General features: G+C 32.6%; 1 protein-coding gene across 1 annotated transcript in view; it reads left to right on the top strand.

Moving 5' to 3' along the window:
- Positions 1 to 133: 133 nt before the first annotated feature.
- LOC124303840 (CDAN1-interacting nuclease 1) overlaps positions 134 to 5,834 on the top strand; it is a 47,446-nt gene continuing 41,745 nt past the window's right edge. Inside the window, exon 1 of the mRNA XM_046761577.1 lies at positions 134 to 205. The gene's annotated coding sequence lies outside the window, so the exon portion shown is untranslated. The remainder of the gene's footprint in view (positions 206 to 5,834) is intronic.

The following is a 5,834-nucleotide window of genomic DNA, read 5'->3' on the forward strand; positions in this document are numbered from 1 at the left end:
GACGCGATCCGAGTCACGTGACGCGTTCGACGTTGTTTACCCCGGCCTGCAGCTTCCGGTCAACGTGTTTTGTTTCTCGAGTGTACGCGACGTGTGCTCTGCAGTGATTTGCCCCGTTCTTTGCAGCGAGTGAATTCATTCCGAGTGTCATCTAACTTCACGCCAGTGATCTGCATTCCTGCCATCGAGGATCCTGTGATTTCTGGTGAGTAATATTTTGACGAAATTTTGTAGCCAACTACTGTGGTCCGCTTTTCTTTGCGTCTACACGGAAGGTCGAATGTACGTTCGTAGAACGTGTGGTTTGGTTTTTACTTTGAAGCACGTGGTAGGCAAGTCGAAGACCAGGTTGAAGTTCGTAACGTTATCGTAACACGATATCGGGATAATATAACCACTATTTTCTTACTTTTAGAATAATTTTCAATGCAACAAGATTGCAAAATGTGAGTATGTTTTCTTTTATTACGGCTTACTGAATTTCATCAACTGTTCGAAAATCGCGAAATAACGGTTTTTTACTCAGTACGAATTGTTAGTACATCCAAAATGATAATCGAAGGAAGATTGAAGTTGCAGTTTCAGACAATACTGTCATTTACGAACCTTCAGATTGTCAAAGAAATATAAACAAATGTTCATTGCTTAATTAGCGTTGCTGACTTTAGTGAGTTTAAATCAAGCGAGAACCAGATTTTTACAGTCGCTGTTGACTCGGCCCGAGTGAGTGGAAAAATCGCGTTGTACGAACAAGGCGTGCGGAGTTTGAGCCGAGTAGTTGCGTAAGTGGATTTTCTAGAGTAAACTCCGGGTGTTTTTGCTGGGCGATGAATCTCGATTATCCCGTCCGCGCTTATCTTCTCCCTTTTTTCTTACACCCTGGCCGGTTGACTGTAGCTGGCAGAGTGTGGGTGAATTTTGAAACCGAGGGATGGGACGAAAAAGAAGCAAAGGTGGCTAGAAAGAAGGATGTCGACGTTGTTCGGATCGAACTCCGGACCCTTGACCTCGCTAATTGCGTTTCTTATTCGACGATTCGTTTCTCGTCGAGTGTGTTTCGCCTCGAAGTGATATAAAACTGAAATCTGCACTGATTTCACTAATTTCACTCATTTCCAATGTTGTTATACGTTAATGAACGAGCTTTCCGACCGTGTTTACAATACATTCACCCTCAACTCGACGAACTTTACAACGGCTAATTAATTTTTCACCCTCTGAACTCTCGAGCTTTGAACTCGGGTTCAAATTGCCCGATTTTAAGCTCGAATTGACTTTTAGATAGTTAAACAATTAACTCGGCTCGGATTCTTAACTCTTTGAACTGCTGGAGGAATGGAAATGGGCTTGAAAATTTTGCGCAATTCGATTTCGATGAATCGCGAATGAAAATTCTTCCTCGCTGTTATCGGTTTGGTATAAACAAGGGGTTAATCGTAAATCCGGTGTAGAGTTTTCCGAATATCTTGATATCTTTTCAAATTCCTTAGACTCTTTGAAATTTTCTTTTGAAAATATCCTTTGAAATCCCATGAAGTCTTCTGAAATCTCTAGAAATCTTTTTAAATCTCTGAAATTTTCCTTTGACATCTCATAAAGTCTCTTGTAATCTTCTGAAATCATCCGAAATCTTTTGAAATCGTTTAAAATCCTTTGAAATTGATTAAACCTTCGGGTCAAAACGAGCTTAATTCTATTGATCTAAAATGGTTTACGGATACATCACATTTCGAGATACTCAGGCGTGGTAGGAAATTGCATTTCCGGTGATTCGCGGCGTGTTTGGGAGTTACCAGTTTCGCCAAGCCGCTCAACCGTAAGCAATCCAAACTTTGCTAAACCTTGAAGCTGTTTGTTGGCCCCGAGTAACCGAAATCGCTCCGATTTGCCTCCGTGTCAACAAATGTTGCGCGTGTTACCCGAAGCTTTGGAACTTGCGGGATAAAATTTTCTCCGTCTCGAGGATGATCTGAATTTTCGCATCAATTATCGGATACAACCCAAAATTCACGAGTGCGGTGAGAGTTCAACGAGTCGCGATCTATTCCCGCTTTGACACGTATTTTATGCAACGGATTTAAAAAAAAATAAAAAAATTTTAATAACAGCGCGGACGCGGAATAATTGAAAAATAATTTCAATTCAAAATACAATTTCTTCTTTTTTCTATCACATGTACATAAATTTTTCTTTTTATACACTTTTGTTGATTCATCCAAGGCAAACTTTGCTCCTAAATTACACAGTAATAACGATAATTTTATCGTCGCGTACCCATTACTCACATTTACCTACAGACTATTATAAACTCGCACGATGTTAAGTATACCTATACTTTATCGAGCGAAGGCGAGGATGTGAAGTGATAAATTATACTCTGATAATGTTCATAACAGGGTGAGAATAAATTCCCCAGTTACTAATTACTGGCTCTACTATGTTTTCTTCTTTCTCTTTTATTAAGTTTTAAGTTTATCATTTTTCTAAAACTTCGTCAATTTTTTCACTCGGAGGTCAAACAATTGAAGAAAACTTTTGAAAAGAAAAAGTGATTAATGCGCGTCAATACAATATTACACAATTTACCTACCTGTAAAAATCTTGAGTTGAAGTGAAAAAGAGCAACAACAAATTTTCGCAATATTTCACGCAAGGAAAATATCGAAAATCGTTGATAATATAATGTATATCACGTATAAAAAGTTAATAATATATATGTATAATAATACTTCGGAACTTGCGAAAAATTTTCACCGACCCAGCGATTACGGTAGTAAAAAATGATGATTCTGTTTTTAGTTTGAATCGTCTAATTCCGTGAAAAATTACTGAAAGGGTTTTGGTATGAAATTTGTTTCTTTTTTTTCTTTTTAGTATCTTAAATACATCATTTTTACTATAGTCAATTAGATTTTGAAGGGCCTTGACAAAACGAAACTCTTTCTTCTTTCTCGCCCGTATTTTGCTGTTACAATGTTCTATTAGATTATTATACTGTATTATAACATTCATTTTGCAATATATCTGCACAAATCATTTGAATCAACTTAATAATAAATATGATTTTAAATATGTAGCGTACAATGAATACAACATGTAATACATAACAAATGAATCTTATCATTTTCATCGTTTAACAACTCTAACTCTTCCATTCATTGCAAAAAGAAGAGATAATTTATCATGCTTTTCATTTCCCATATATTTTTACTTTTTCTTCGTTTCGCGTTAACTTTATACATATATACATAAGTATGTATAAATATATATATATGTATGCGCGGATAATGATTATCTCTTGATTAAGAAGAAACCGAAAAGAGTTCATAACGCGTTTGCCACAAGCTGTTAACTCACCTACAATAATTAATAAACCCCGCTAGTGAATAGTTTAGTCAACCTTATTATGTAATTATTGATATTATTATTGTGATTATTATATCGGGCAGAACTTGAGAGTAAATACGATAAATGACAAATGATTCGTAGAATATAAATTTCGAGAAATCATAGTTGAGTAAATTTGGATGTTTTTTTTTTTTCTTTTGTTTTTAAATATTTTTCAATCGAAGAAGTTGTGTGCATGGGTATGAAAAAAAACGATACGGGCCAAAAATAAAGATTTTATTCAGTTATCACGTGAGTTATATACGTATATGTATGTATATATATTACATATATACATACATTTATATATGCATAGGTATGTATAGTATTATATGTTGCGTACAGAATAAGGTTGATTAAATTCATTTCCAACTATAATATACTATATATTATTTATATAATTTATAATTATACAGTTGTAATATAATATGTTGATTCGAATTGTCGTTTATTCCGATTTTTGGTTGTTCTTTTTTGTGGATGTCTCTCTCTCTCTCTCTCTCTCTCTCTCTCTCTCTCTCTCTCTCTCTTTCTCTCTCTCTCTCTCTCTCTCTCGCTTTTTTTCTTTTCTCTCTTCTCCCTTCTCAACTAGTTACACATCTAGAGTATCTACACAACTTTTTTACTAATAATATTCTCTGCCTCGTGTTTTTTTTTTTTTTTTATTCCTTTTTTTGTTTCTCTTTTTAATCTACGCATCCTTCGATAACGCGGTGAAAAAAAAAATAAATAAATTGAACAAAATTTGTAACTTGTACTCTGTACGTTTTTCCATTCTCTTCCTTTTTTTTTCTCGTTTTTCAACGCGTACGTGTATTCTAATATATAAAACTGTATCTCCGTCGATCTAGGATATAATCAAACCGTTTTCAACCTTTAACAAATCATTCATATAATATATTATATATGTATCTATATATGTATATACACGTATATATATATATAGATATAATAACAATAATTATAATACAGAATTCGTAACGTGTAAAGTGGTGAAGAATGAAATTAATTAGCAATGATAAGAGTAATTATCGGATTCTTATACCGAACTCTATTGTACATAAAATAAAACGAGTCAAAGTTTTGTATATATATATATGTGTATATACATGTATATATATATATACACATATATAAATATGTGTAGTGAAAATTGGAAAATGTGTGTCTATTTACGAATCTTAGATTCTCTTCATACGTTTTTTATTTTTTTCATTGGACCATCTTGCGGAACTTTGATACATTTTTGTCTTTTTTTTCTGCTCATTCAATCATACACAAGTAATATATGATACGTGTATAGTTTAATTTCTCGTACGTGTACGAATAATTCGTTTATCAATATGTGGCTCAGGGAATTTATACCTTTTCCGTAATCTTTATGCTTTTTTTCCGTAAATGTTCACATTTTTATTCTCTTCGCTACGTTTTTTTTTTTTCAAATTTTTCAGAAAGCTGTGTACAAAAATTGAGTAAACAATGTTGTAACTAAATATATGATAACAATTTTTCTACACAACCTTCAGCAGCGATACGAAGTTTATACATTAATTAAATAATACCGATTCTACGCGATCACTTTGTCTTGCGGGATTCGCGATGGATGAATTTTTTTTTAAGTTATTGTAATATACATATATCTATGTAGATATAATAATCAATGTTCAATCCAGGATCAATTATCCTGTCTTCGTAAATGAATTCATCGTATAATAATTGTAAATTGTAATAGTTTCTCAATTCAATTTTCTGAACTACATATCGAGGATGCTGTTTTCTTATATATTTTTTTGTCTCATTCATCATTTCCTGTTACAATTTTTCTGTTCTTCGAAGTCGTGTTGTTTTTTTTTTTCAATTTATTTTTTTTTTTTTTTTTTGTTAGGTCTATTTTTACACCGTACAATTTCACCGTAACAAAACAATCGACAAATATTGGCAATTCGATTTCGCATCGCGATTATCGTACGTTTTTCAGGAAGATCCTTGTCGGAATTGACAAGGAAAGAAAATAATTTTTCTTCTTTCTTTTTTTTTAAACAAACGTGATGTAATGATTTGTTGTAAAAATTACGGTGGTTTTTCGCCTACAGGCTTAAATCGGAAGTTATTCGTTCGTAAATTCGGCAATTTGATATATGAAACGAACCTGTTTCCACTTCGAGATAAGAATAAATATAATCTGGCGTGCGATAACAAATTATGTATGAATAAAAAACAACGACGATATTTTGACGATAATTAAATGAACGAACAAATGAATAAATATAACAAGATGATAAGGAAATAAATAATTTATAATATATAATATATGTATATATATATATATATATATATCTCTTACTTTTTCGTCAAGCATTTTTTTTTCCTTATGTTCTTTTTTTGTTTTTTGTTTTTTTTTCTGTTTTGATTTGTTTTTGGGGAACTTTATATTATTGTTATGGATA

Source organism: Neodiprion virginianus, chromosome 4 (assembly GCF_021901495.1).
Source record: "Neodiprion virginianus isolate iyNeoVirg1 chromosome 4, iyNeoVirg1.1, whole genome shotgun sequence".
In the NCBI taxonomy this organism is placed as follows: Eukaryota; Metazoa; Arthropoda; class Insecta; order Hymenoptera; family Diprionidae; genus Neodiprion; species Neodiprion virginianus.